Raw genomic sequence first — 13,662 nt, forward strand, 5'->3', positions numbered from 1 at the left:
TACTGATTATAAATATTATTGTAATATGGTGTTTTATTAAGAAACCACAATTTTCGTAGCTAAATCTTCTTGTACTTAATTTAAAGCCTATTTTCAATAAAATTTAAATTAACTGAGCATTTATTGTTTACCTAAATGAGTTAAAATTTTGGTTAAATCTCTATAAAATAAACCCTTCCCACCAAACCAGTCCATATTACAATAAAACCAAATTTAACATATTCAAGCCATGAGTTTTCTTAATTGGTGGCCGATTTCTTCACCATACTCAAGGACGAGGTGAGTATGCAATTTCAAAAGATCGAAAACGAAACCTTATTCTTTTGTAATAAGAGCTGAACGGTTCCGATATATAGAACACGTCACTCCTTCTCTGAATGGGTTTTTCCAGACACAACGATCTCGTATTATATGACGTTTTGTTGTGGTCATCTGTGACGGTATTACCTTGTTCTTATTCTGAGAGAAAATACTAGTGTTAAGGAAACTAGACAATTAATATGTAAGGAAATAATATATTCATTAACAAGGGGAAATTACTAATTCACTTGAATCAGCGGTAAATAAGATTTTTTTTATACAACTTAGAATGGCAAACAAGCTGACGGCCCATGTGATGGAAAGTGATCCTTAAGATGAAAGAATTTTTAAAATCAGTTGAATAGTTTTCGAGTTTGTATATTACAAATAAACATACAAAAATAAAATCTGTTCTCTTTATATATACATATAATCTATTAGGTGTAACCTGTATATCAAATTTTCAGGCTGACACACTGTTGTGCAAGGAAATGATATAAAAAACCATTATACCACAGATTTATCAACTTCCTACCCTTATCCCAATTATTATTTGAGGTTAGCGTAATATGTTTTTCTCTTCCATTCTTTTCTATTCAGTTTTATCATTTTGACCATATCATCTTTCATATAGCCCATCCATGCCTTTTTAGGTCTTCCTCTGCCCTTATAGTCATCCACATCCATACTTAATACCTTTTTTAAAATATACTCCTCATCCCTTTGCATCATGTATCCATAATATCACAGACTATTATATCACAGATTATATAATATAATATAATGTGAGTATAAATATATAAATGTACCTATGGTACGCGAGAGAATATAATGTGAGCGTATATGGATATATTTCAATATATATGTGTGTGTAAACGTATGAGTGTGTATGTATGATTATTCTGTATTAATAAATAATAAAAAATCTATTTTTCACGCTCATAAGACATGTAACTTAATTAATTTATCCATTATGAAATTATCTCTGGAAAAACCGTCTTGTCGTCTGTAGACATTTGTCTAATGGTAGACAGATAAAAATTTAATTTTAGAATGTTAAATTTTTACCTTCTTTTTGAGTTACAGTAAAATAATAGATAGATAGATAGATAATTTATTTACATTACTTACAGCACACAAATTACAATACAAACATACACATAATACACAGTAAAAAAGACTGAAATACAAAAAAAAAACATTAAAAAGAAACAAAAAGCTAACATTTATAAAACAACAATTTTCTTTTTTTTTTTCATGCGTGTGCCATAGTAATACAAAATGATAGAAATATCCGACTGCAAGATGAAGTATTTGATTTCAAAGAAATATACTCATTCAATATGCCACTGATCTTGAAAGGTTATAATTAAAGTCGTCTTCTGCATTTGCGTCGTACGTTCCATACAATCTTAATCTTAAGGCTGTCAGTTTTTTTATTACATAAATCGTCTAAAAATAAAGTTTATTTTAAACATCAAAACAATAATGTCACGGTCGTAATCTAATCAAGTGCCAAATAGCTAAATGACGGATTAATTATTGATTCGCGGAGAGCGTCGCAGGCGCAGGTTCTAGTGATGTGCCGAGTAAGCTTGACTTGAATAGATACTGGCTTGAAAAACAATTAGGTACTTAGTTACTCGAATATTTAATTTACAGAATTCAGATATGCAATACTCGGATACAAGTTTCGAGTACTTGCATTATTCGAATACTAGTCGCATGTTTATCGTATGTTACTGTTTTTCTTTCATGGGTTCATCATTTTTTTATTTAATTACCGAAGGCAAAATGACTCAACAGACAATCATCTTCGAAAGCAGACTTTAAATATTAATTGAAAAAAATACTCCAGTCAGTACTCAAATATCCATATAAGTACTTGAGTACTTGTCCGAGTTCTTGAGATTCGAATCAGGATCCGATTATTTTTTTAACGATTACTAATATATTCAGATAACAAGAAAGGCTGATTCAGCACATCACTAGCGCAGGTTCGTCACAGGCGTGTCGCAACCAAATATCGATACATCTAGGCCAATGCCAAACGTTAACACGTTGATTCCGACTTGAGAGGATTACATACTTGTATGCGTGCGGTGAGAGTTGACACTTGTCAATTGAGTGCCAATTGGGAAGTTGTGTTTAATCTAAGACTAAATTCTTCCAAGCTTTTTCTTAAAAAGAAAATTAAACACACTTCTTCTTCTTCTTTTATATATTATAGGCTTCTATATATTATAGTACTCAAAACAAAATAGAATTTGCCTTATATAATCCGCCGATTTAAATGCATAAGTTTGTTAATATTATGCCTTCAGCGCGTGAGGCCTATTAAACTCAAGTGCATTATACAAATCGAATCCTATTATGATTTATGTAAAGTGGGCTTTTTAACCCTCTTAATTCATTAGTTTTTTTTTTTTTAAGAATAATATTGAATATTGCTCTAAATTTTTGAAGTAAATATATACGAATATTAATCTCGGTATTTGTTTTATTAAGAGACCTAATGTGCGCTGTCTATCTAAAGATAGATAGATAGACAGATCCCCTCTAATGTTTCCTCCAAAAGATTACAATAGTAAACTTATTATAGATACAAACTATAAACAATTACATCTCTAGTAAGAAAATTCTAGAAGATAAATATAAATAAATTAAACTTGTACAGACTTAAAGAATGAACCTAATGTCTGGTGTGTATTTTTTTTATGTATATATTACATGACAATTTCTTTACTTTTGAATCGCTTCTAGTCTCATATAAACTTTATCATAATTGCTACCGCTGTTTTTTTTTTTTACTGAACAAACCCTGTTTATGCTATTCATATTTTTTAAATTCAATATACGATTGAGTGATTTAAATTTTGATTTCTTTTTACAAATTTTTATCTCACTATGTTTATTTTATTAAAATCTTAAGATATTGATGACAGTTTGCATTGTTTATAAATTATAAGAAACAGGACTTGATAATTTCGAATTACTTTACTATTGTGTGTACTTTTTATTTTATTGTTAAATTTCCTTTTTGACAGTGTCACAATTTAAACTTCGGTCTATGTACAAGCTCTGTAACATTGTCGTACATACGATTTGACACGTTATAACGTGATGTAAATCAAGTGCTCATCTATAATTGTTAGTTTCTCCATGACTTCGTGGGACGTAAGAGACAAGTCAAGGCACTCGGATGACACTTTAATTCGTCCACATATTGTCTCTATCATTTACAATATGTGAAATAAGTTGTTTGTTGATGAGTAATTAATGATTCATGTAATTGTTACCATCAATGTATCTATTACTTTATACAGATATCAAATACGAATATTTTATGTTACTTATATTTTATTGTATGAGCTTATTTCAAGTGTAACTATATTTTACTCATTGTATTATTTGTATTCACTAATTTTTTTTTATACAACTTAGAATGGTAAACAAGCTGACGGCCCACCTGATGGAAAGTGGTAACCGTCGCCTATAGACTTGAGCAGCACCATGGACATAACAGAGTATACTGTTACGCCCATGATACCCCCCATGCGTTGCCATTCCTGAGGACTCAGGTGTTATTCCTCTGTATCCAGTAAATTCACGCCATATCCCACCCTTCAAACTGAAACAAAGTCATGCAAACACAACTGCTTCACGGTTGAAACACGAATGGGACAGAGGTACCCAAGCACCTGGAAACCATCATGATAGTTTTTTTATGAATTCATCACTATGGACCAACTGATCTGCTTCATCCTCACCTATCATCCCTCACTGGTGCCCTGCGTATACCGATAGTGCGGATGGGGCTGCCATTCCATTATCATCCATTAAAAAAATATCTAAATATAGCAATTGTAGGATATTTGTGCATTTAAATTAATTTGAAATATAATTACGATAATCATCTCAGGTAGAGTAGACAGAAAGACAGTTTACCGACTTGTTGCGGTGATCGTGCCTAATAATTCTTTTTTATCGTTCCAAAGATAGTTTAAATTGATTAAAATCAAATCAATGTTTAGGTCGTAGCAAATCTTCATTTTTAGATCAATAACATATGAAAACAGTGCCTTCTTAGAAATGATTTGATAAATATAGCCCAATTTACATAGTTTAAAAAACTAATATCACGAGCAATTTCATTATATTTATTATTTCCTTACGAAAAAGCGTTTCAAGGATATAAAATTGTATTAATCTTCTATTTAGTGAATTTTCATCACACAAACTATAATTTATATCTATGTATGTGTGTATATATACGATTAAATATAATGGAATTAGTTATGTATAAACTTAAGTTTATTGTTAAGTTTATTCTTTTGTTTGAAAATTTACACAATATTGTACTCCGCTCTACCCGCTGACATTAATGCTCCTTTCCATTTTGGGTTTGCTGGAAGAGAATTCTTTTATAGTTAAGCTCGCCTTTGTACATTTGATTACCTCCGTCATATTTTTATGTATAATTAGTGTATACAATAAAGTATTAAAAAATAAATAAATTTTATTTATTTATATTTGTTTTATCAATACTATATTTTCAGTATTTGATACAATATGAAAAAAGCAATGCGTGAGCCTACAGTTAGCTGAACGCTTTTTTGTTCGACGTTTAATATTCATAGCCCTATGTAGTTATATTTAATCTGGACTACATCTACAATAGAACTCGAATTACTCGTTATCACTAACACGACACCTGACATTCTGTTATCAACGAAAGTAATAAAATTCCAAGCTCGAATATTTCGAGATGACACTTTCACTTAAACCGGTTATGAAAACTTTTGCCCTCAAAAACTGGGTTATCTACTTATAATTCGACTAATGATTATTACAGACAGGTTTTTATTTTAAGATTTTTATTTTAAAACGCAAATAATCCAGACGGAGACTTTTTTTGATGGGTGATAATAGAATGGTAATCCTAGCTGCGCTATGGGTATATATTGGCAAGACACCAAAGAAGGTTGAAGGGTGAGAATGAATCCAGGCCAGGCCTATGGTGACGAATCCAACAACCACTATGGTTTCCAGGGGATTTGCGTGGATGTCGACCTGATAGAGTATATTGTTTGCAATGGGGTTGCTAGTCCCCATTACTAACAATCCCTTCTTCTCATTCCAGAGGAACACTGTACGAGAGTAGTCTAGTTCTGTCCCACTCGTGTTTCGCTACTAAGTAGTTGTGCTTGTGTCGTTTCGCTTTGACGGATGGGAAATAAATAAGTATGGATAATGAATTACTACTCGAAACTGTATAAAAAAAGAAATGTATATCCTTTTATTTTGTACCTTGAATTCAAATCCTAAAGGTTTGTATTTTACCTTTTTATATATCGCCCTAAATTTTATGGACCACTCAAGGGCTACAGAGATTATATACCTTTTAATCGAATTTAAAAAAGATTTAAGCTCTTTAATTTGTTTTTTAATACTCACATTTCCAGCATTACCACTAAAATATCAGGCATGGGTAATGTAAATATCGATCCGATATTAATATGTTGGGTCCCTCTGAAAATTGATGGCATAAAAAAGGTCATCGCCCATTTCGATTTCACAGATAAGTCGGATATCTATTTTCTAATATGTTAAAAGTCTGTGTATCCAATATTATTTTTTGGATAACAGACTTTTAACATATTCGTTAAGGGACCAGTATACAGATATTGTTACTAAAATATATAGATATTGCTATACATTATTCACCCCTACAAAATACCGCCAAAGGTTGACTGGGAGAGAATGCTATATAGTATTAAGTCCGCCTTTTACTAGACGTTTTTTTGTAACGTGGTCAATAAAGAATAAATAAAAAAATAACATAAAAAAAGTGGTCAGATTATAAAAAATATTTATAAATTTTGAAAAATATTTTTAACTTCGCTCCGTTAAATGTAAAGTGTTTTGATGGAATTCGTGGTAAAAGTCTCCCCAGATTTCCAGATTGTATATGGTGGTAAAGATTTGTTGATAACATCATGACCATCCGTTTAGGTTTTTTAAGTTTAAATTACTTTTAGCGCACTAAAGATTGATTGAGACCCTTGTCTTTTTAAATCGGTTCTCTTATGTTATTTTTAAGTTCATAAAAATAAACTTATTCATGAAAATGATCACGAGATTTTTACCAGCTAAATATTTTTTTAAATTGGATATAAATTATACACTATATATTTTTTTATTATTTCAGTTTTTAGTTCATTTAAAACTTGTCATACCATACCATAGTTGGGAGGCCTACGTTCATCATCCACTGTTGAACGTAGGCCTCCCTCTATTGGAGACTTTGCCTATAGTTACCATGCTTGGTAGGCGGGTTGGTAACCGTAGTAAGGCCTTGGGATATGGCGTGAATTTACTGGGTACAGTATTCTATAGGCGACGGTTACCACTTTCCATCAGGTGGACCGTCAGCTTGTTTGCCATTCTAAGTTGTATAAAAAAAAAAAATTATAAAGTGACGATGCTGGCCATCGCTCGATCATTAGCTTCTCTTAGTCGCTTCTTACGACACCCACTGGAATGGAAGGGTATTTCCTTTTAACTTATTTACTTATTATTATAATGTATGCTTTTAATTTGTAGATAACTGTATTTATACGAACTATCTATAGAAAATGATTAAAGCGTTATGTAAGGCCTTTTTTTAGGTATAATCGTGTATATTTTTTTGTTTATTGTATAATTTACGCATTAAATTATAATACACATTGTGTAGAATCAATATTTTAAGTTAATTTGACGTTTAAAGTAATTGAATAAAAAAATACTGTTTATATAAAATAAGAAACCGAATAATTGGACGGGTAATTAGATAAGAGTTTTTGTGAACGGATCAGACAGCTGATAACGTCTAAAATAAAATTTCAAATGAACCTCATACCTATTGACCAGCGTGGAATCTCAATTTGTATTGGTTTCGTTTCTTGGTAAACTTATTTTTTATATAACTACAAATATGACGTCATTTCGCTTACGGTTTTTATATTTTACGCATTATGCAGTCTGGAGTTTTTATTTTGTTTTTGAGAGTTGTGCCGACATAGAATAGGCCACGTCTTCCTTTCCCTTGGGTGTCGTAAGAAGCGATTGAGGGAACTTACTGGTAAAGGGATGGGCAGCAACGTCCCTCTTAAAACATCTCTAAAAACCTAACTGCGATTGCCAACTTGCCTGCCAAGTGTAGTAACTACTGGCAAAACTCTCATTATGGGTAAGGCCCTATATTATATAATAATTCTATATAATATATAATAGTGGACGGTTAACGGCTGAAACATTATATAGTTTGAAATGAAAATAATTAGATTTCTTGTGAGTGTGCTCATACAAGTACAACGGAACAATTTTTTTAAAGAAATATTGTTCTAATTGATATTTACTGCTGCATTTCACCATAGTTTTTACGATGGTGAAATTAAGCAGCCACCAAGGAGTAAAGTTCCATTCGAAACATTTAGATGCGTGGTGGTCTTTTGCATATCATCGTGCATTTTTAAGGCATTTTCTCCTACGCACATCCACGTTTTGGAATCAAGTTTCAGTAGCAGTATTTTCTAACTGAAACGACAACATAACCTTTAAGAAAAGAGCATATTCCTTTCTAAAAGGCCGGCAGCACATCTGCTATTCCTTCGGTATTGCGGATGCCCATGGGGGCATTACCATCAGGTGAGCCGTATGCTCATATGCTCTTGTGTTATAAACAAAATATAAGTCGAAAACCATCCAAAGATTTTGAGCTTTCATTCAGTAGTTATGTTACTATGTAAAATAAAACCGTACATTTTTTCTTTTTTCATTTTATATTTTTTTTTAATTAATGGTCAGTATTATTGGTGCAATTTTTTTTTAAATACACTAAGAACATTTATTTCATTTTTACTCTGTACGTTCATACCACTTCTTCTGATCTGAACCAAATGTACTAAAGATTTCTTGCTTTTCTTATTAGTCTTCGGTCACTGCTACTCATCCCTCGATACTCATTAGTCTCCCCCTAAGGGGGGTTTGCCAGTAGTTGCCACACTTGGCAGTCGGGTTGGCAACCGCAGTTAGGCTTTGGAGATATTTTAAGAGGGACGCTGCTGCCCACCCCTCGCCCTCCCTTAATCATCTCTTATAACATATACGGGAAAGGAAGGGGTGGCCTGTTCTATGCTAAGACCAGACGGTAATCGATTACAAACAAACAAACATATAAGAAAATAAATCTTTCCTCTTTATTACAGTATAGATAAATATGAGTATTATTACAATAGTATAGAAATGGCAGTTTTATTTATAAGTAAGAATGTATTTTCAGTTATTCTTATTACAGTAGATAGCGTGATAATTGTTTCATCTTACTCATGCACTTGACGTAATAAGGGGAATCCTTTTAAGTCTCCCCTTGGGGAGTTTTTCCAGTAGTAGCCAGGCAGGCGGATCGGCAGCCGCAGTTAGTCTTTGTAGAGGGACGCTGCTGCCTATCCCTCGTCCTCCCTCAGTCGTCTCTTACGACACCCACAGAAATAGAAGGGGTGGCCAGTTCTACGCCGGGTACGCCAGTACTACGTTTAACAATTCTGCTCAAAATCTATTTATTCTAAGTTGATATTATCATATGATATTTAAATGCAAATTTGATAAAAAAATAAATTATTTTATTTCTATTAATTTTGTTAAGATCCCTTATATTACATTTTTTTAAATATTTTCTATGTACAGATAGGGCCTATTTACTTTATTTTTTTATATATTTATTTTAAAAAATCAACAGCGATTTACAAATAAAATTAACAAACATTTTATAACAAAGTAGTACGGCCAATAACAGGTTTTTCTAAATTAATTTCGTAGATTATGTAGTTGAAAATTGTTAAAGGAAAAGCAGAAAAAAATAAACAAATCAAATAGGTAAGCAATTGTTCAAGTCACAAAATATTTTTACACATACGCAACAGATATATACATTCAATAATAAATATATACATATGCACCAATACACAAATATACGATTTTATTATATTAATAATATTATTACCAGAGGGAGACTTTGTGCAAAAGTTGATTGCTTGGGTACCTCTGTCCCATTTGTGTTACAACCGTGAAGCAGTTATGTTTGCATGGCTGTGTTTCGGTTTGAAGGGTGAGATATGGCATGAATTTACTGGGTACAGAGAAATAACACCTGAGCCCTCAGGAATGGTAACGCATGGGGGGTATCATGGGCGAAACAGTATACTCTGTTATGTACATGGTACTGCTCATGTCTATAGGCGACGGTTACCACTTTCTATAGACATGAATCAGGTGGGCCGTCAGCTTGTTTGCTATTCTAAATTGTATAAAAAAATCTACTGATATGAAAACATAATCTACATATATACAAAGTTATGTTACTTGTCTTATGTACTTTTTTTAGTGTACATGTCTATGTCTGTTACTGCGTGCTGTAAATAATGCAAATATATAATTTATCTATCTATCTATCTATACATTACTATTGGAAATAGAGAGCAAATAGCATTGGTGCTATAATATCTAAGACAATACACATAACAGTTCTATGCGTGACGTATTTGGCATTGGGTTTGCTCTCCCTTACGTCACAGTGGTCAGACTTGATGGGTCACACAGTGGCCTTTGATATAAAGACTGGGGAAATGACATGTTTCATCTAGATCCGTGTTACCTTATATGAACTGTGGTGCAAGTCATAAACTTATCGACTTACAAGAATAATAGTAACTTTATATTTAATTAATATATATTTATTATACATATATATGAATAGTATTACAATATGCATATATTTAAATGTATGTTATGTATATCATATATTTATTATACAATATATAATATTATTAATACTTAGATGTATGTATTTTTATTGATTATTAAAACACTCATGTTAATAAAAGCTATTTGCATAGGTTTTTTAACATGAGTTTTCACACTTCTTGCGTCAATGGTTACCGTTTTTTTTTTTCATCTCTACCAAAAAGATGTCTGTTCTTTCAGACAACCTCTTGATTGTTTATTGCGATAAGACCTTTTATACTTCATAAATGTAATATATATATTTTGTATTATTCATTAAGAGGTGTAAGAAAGAGTAAATAAATATTATAGTAACACGGGTTAAGCTTTAAAAAGTACTTGATTACAAATATGGAGATCATTAGTAATCATGGTACTTATCAGTTAAAGATCAACGATTGAAAAATACAACATAATACATTTTAGAGTTACAAGTTTTTAATAAATTTCTACAAAATTTAAAATTATTTACATTATAACTGGGTTGCATCTCAGAATCGATCCATTTTTATGCCGACTAAATAAATTCGCATAAAGTTTTATTTTGGAGCATTTCTTTTCTTTCTTTTTGTTGTAAATAGCAGTATGCAGTAATAAAACATATATGTATTTGTGATATAAAATAATAAGTTTAGTGAAAAAATACAAGACATGTCTTATAAAAATCTGACAGAAAAAACTTAAAAACATTGTTCTAAAAAACCTCAGTATCAACAGCCAGTATTAAAACTCCAACACTTTTATGATGTTCACAATTTTTCTTTGTCACCTCTTAAGATATTCTGAGGACGAAAATAGTATTTATATTAAATCTGGCAAAATATTAAGATTTTCTAATTTGTAATGAAATATTGTCGGTGGCTTCTTTTTTCAACGATGATCAAAAGAGATAAAAAAAAAATTAAAGGATATCAAAGGATAGTATTGTAGAATTCGCTATATCCCATGTCTTAATTCGAAATCATTGTCTCGATAGCAAGGTGATTAGTATTTCGGGCGCCTATGGTGGGAGCTGCGCGCGCAGTCTCTTGCCGCCAGCCGTTTTGTGCGCCCGCCCGCCGCAACAGCGCGCACCGAGCTATCGCGCGCCAAATTTGAAAATTCAAATACCGAACACTCGAATTCTGAAAATCGAACGCTGTGTTTTTATGTCAACGATAGTGCATGTCTCTGTGTTGTGTGCTATTATTGAAGTGACGTTACCAATTTGCCATTACCTCGGTTCGAGGGGCGACTTTCACCTACTTACAGTTTTTGCAAGCGGTGAGTGTTTTTCGCTTATTTTAATCAGACGTCGCGTAATTGTCTGAAGTTGGAATGTTACACAATTTCGTCTCGTTACAACGATGTGCGGATAGCGTGGTGAAATCTTTTATTTTCTTGTGAAAAAAGTTCCCTATCTGTTACTTTGGTGGGCTGTGTACGGGCACCTTTTTGTAAGTTAATTAACGAAGCGAGTCTATCGAGTTATAAAATATTTTAATACATAAAGTAATTAGTAAAAATTTTGCTAATACATATGTGCAGTTTGCGGTTATGTAGTTTATAAGAGAAAAATTGATTCTAACGTGTTGCTCGTTGATATCGTTTGTATGCGTGCTAAGAGAGACGCTAGGCGCATGCGTCAATGGCGCGTTTTCTCTTCGCGCGTACATCGGAATATTTTTTATTGTATTACATAGATATAAAAATACAAAATATTTTCACTATTTAATATGATATGTATTTATTTTATTGCAATGTAATCGGTTTTTTTTTTTATTTCCGTACTCGGTTTTGACCTTGGCCTAGATATATTATAGGAATATGTAATTTTAATACAAGTAATTTTATGCAAATAATTATTACATATATATCAGTTATGGTTCATATATAATGGTATAATAATATTTATATACATAAATTTATATTAAAAGTTATAAAATATTAACAACAGTTAATTTTAATAAGTTTATTAAATAAAAACTCGTTAAAAACAAAAATAAAAATGCGTAAATTACATTTGGTATTGGATTGAGAAATTGAATAAAAATTGGTACATACCTAGATAGACTATATTCTAGGCTAAATGTATAGGATATGTTAATTTCAATTTACGTGAACAAAACTGTGATAAAAAAAAAAAAAACTAGTTATTTTTATAAACAAATAATTTATCTAACAAAAATATGGGTATTAAATTTTATATAACATTTAACCATGTGTTTATAATAATTATAATAAAAATTAATATTTCTTCCTTTTTTTGTAATTATTTTTATAATAAAGTTAATACTATTATTTTACAATTTTATCATAAATATTTATTTATATACTCTTTTTTATTTGGTATATTTAATTATACTAAAATACATTAAATAAAGATTATATTAGCAGTATATTTATTTAGTTCAACCTGCATACTCTTTTAATTTAACATTAGTACAATATTATGGGCATTCTAAAGGTAAACGTTTTGGATAAAAAGAATCATTAAAAGCGATACTCGACTAGCCAAGCTATCGCGTAACATGGAAACGAAAAAATGAAAAGTGACGGATTCTCGCTACAATTATTTTCTTTATTTGAACGTTTTTATATTTTAATCAGATAGTTCTAAACAGTTATACAATACTAGCAACCCGCTCTGGATTCGCACGGTTTTTTTGTAATTAAAAATATAGCCTATGTTATTTTATAATAATATACCTTTCGACAGGTAAAAGAATTAACAAAAGAGTTTAAATAGTATTTTAAGTATATCCGTTGCAAACAAATATAACATAAAATTAATTTTTCTCTCTTAAAGTTAAGAAAATAAAGCAAAATCACCTCTTCTTTGCAGTCGGTTAAAAAGTCAGAGGTACTAAATAATAAGTAATACATTAATATGCATTTTTTTACCTCAAGGCTTAAAAACTTTATAGTGTTACGACAGCCAGTGGCGGCGATGTTCGGTGATTTAGTAACAGCAGTCTTTGCTGATTATGTCATCCGTATAAATATGTGTAAAATAATAATGATGATGATCTTTGGATGATCTTTGAATGGGTGACGTTTAGAAGAAGGGCCATATTAGATTATGTACCACAAATACAACCGACTTCAATCGTGGTAGAATCAATTTTTTTGTAATTGTTTACGCCAGCTTTACTTAGGTTTTAAATTTGGTTATGATTGAATAGTTTCGTACTCAATAGGAGCCCTAATTCATGAGTGCGGTTCACGGTTATGTCGGTAGTAGTTTAAGCTTTTATTGAGTTAGTTTTCTGAATTTAAAATGTGAGTAAAGTCACCAATTAGTTATTACAATATTGTAAAATAATATAATACAGTAAAATATTGTAATTGTAAAATGTAAAATATTACAATACAGTATGGCTTACGATGGTAATTATTCAATTATTTTGACTGAAAAATTTAGCTTTTTTTTATTTTAAAAACTAAGTTACTGGACCGATTTTGTAATGTGAATATGTAACCAATATTAAAGTATATTCTTTCAGAAGAAAAAAACCCAATTATTTTATAATTAATTGTTTACAAACCGATTTATTT

General features: G+C 30.9%; 1 protein-coding gene across 3 annotated transcripts in view; it reads left to right on the plus strand.

Moving 5' to 3' along the window:
- The window catches only part of LOC113518505 (uncharacterized), a 264,190-nt gene that overhangs the window by 75,105 nt on the left and 175,423 nt on the right, over window positions 1–13,662 (plus strand). Inside the window, exon 1 of one of the 3 annotated variants that reach the window (XM_052901801.1) lies at window positions 11,151–11,388. The exons of the other annotated variants lie outside the window; for them this stretch is intronic. The gene's annotated coding sequence lies outside the window, so the exon portion shown is untranslated. Of the gene's footprint in view, window positions 1–11,150; window positions 11,389–13,662 lie in introns of those variants that run through there. 3 annotated transcript variants of the gene reach the window in all.

Source organism: Galleria mellonella, unplaced genomic scaffold (assembly GCF_026898425.1).
Source record: "Galleria mellonella isolate WM207_F2 unplaced genomic scaffold, CSIRO_AGI_GalMel_v1 utg800, whole genome shotgun sequence".
Classification (NCBI taxonomy): Eukaryota; Metazoa; Arthropoda; class Insecta; order Lepidoptera; family Pyralidae; genus Galleria; species Galleria mellonella.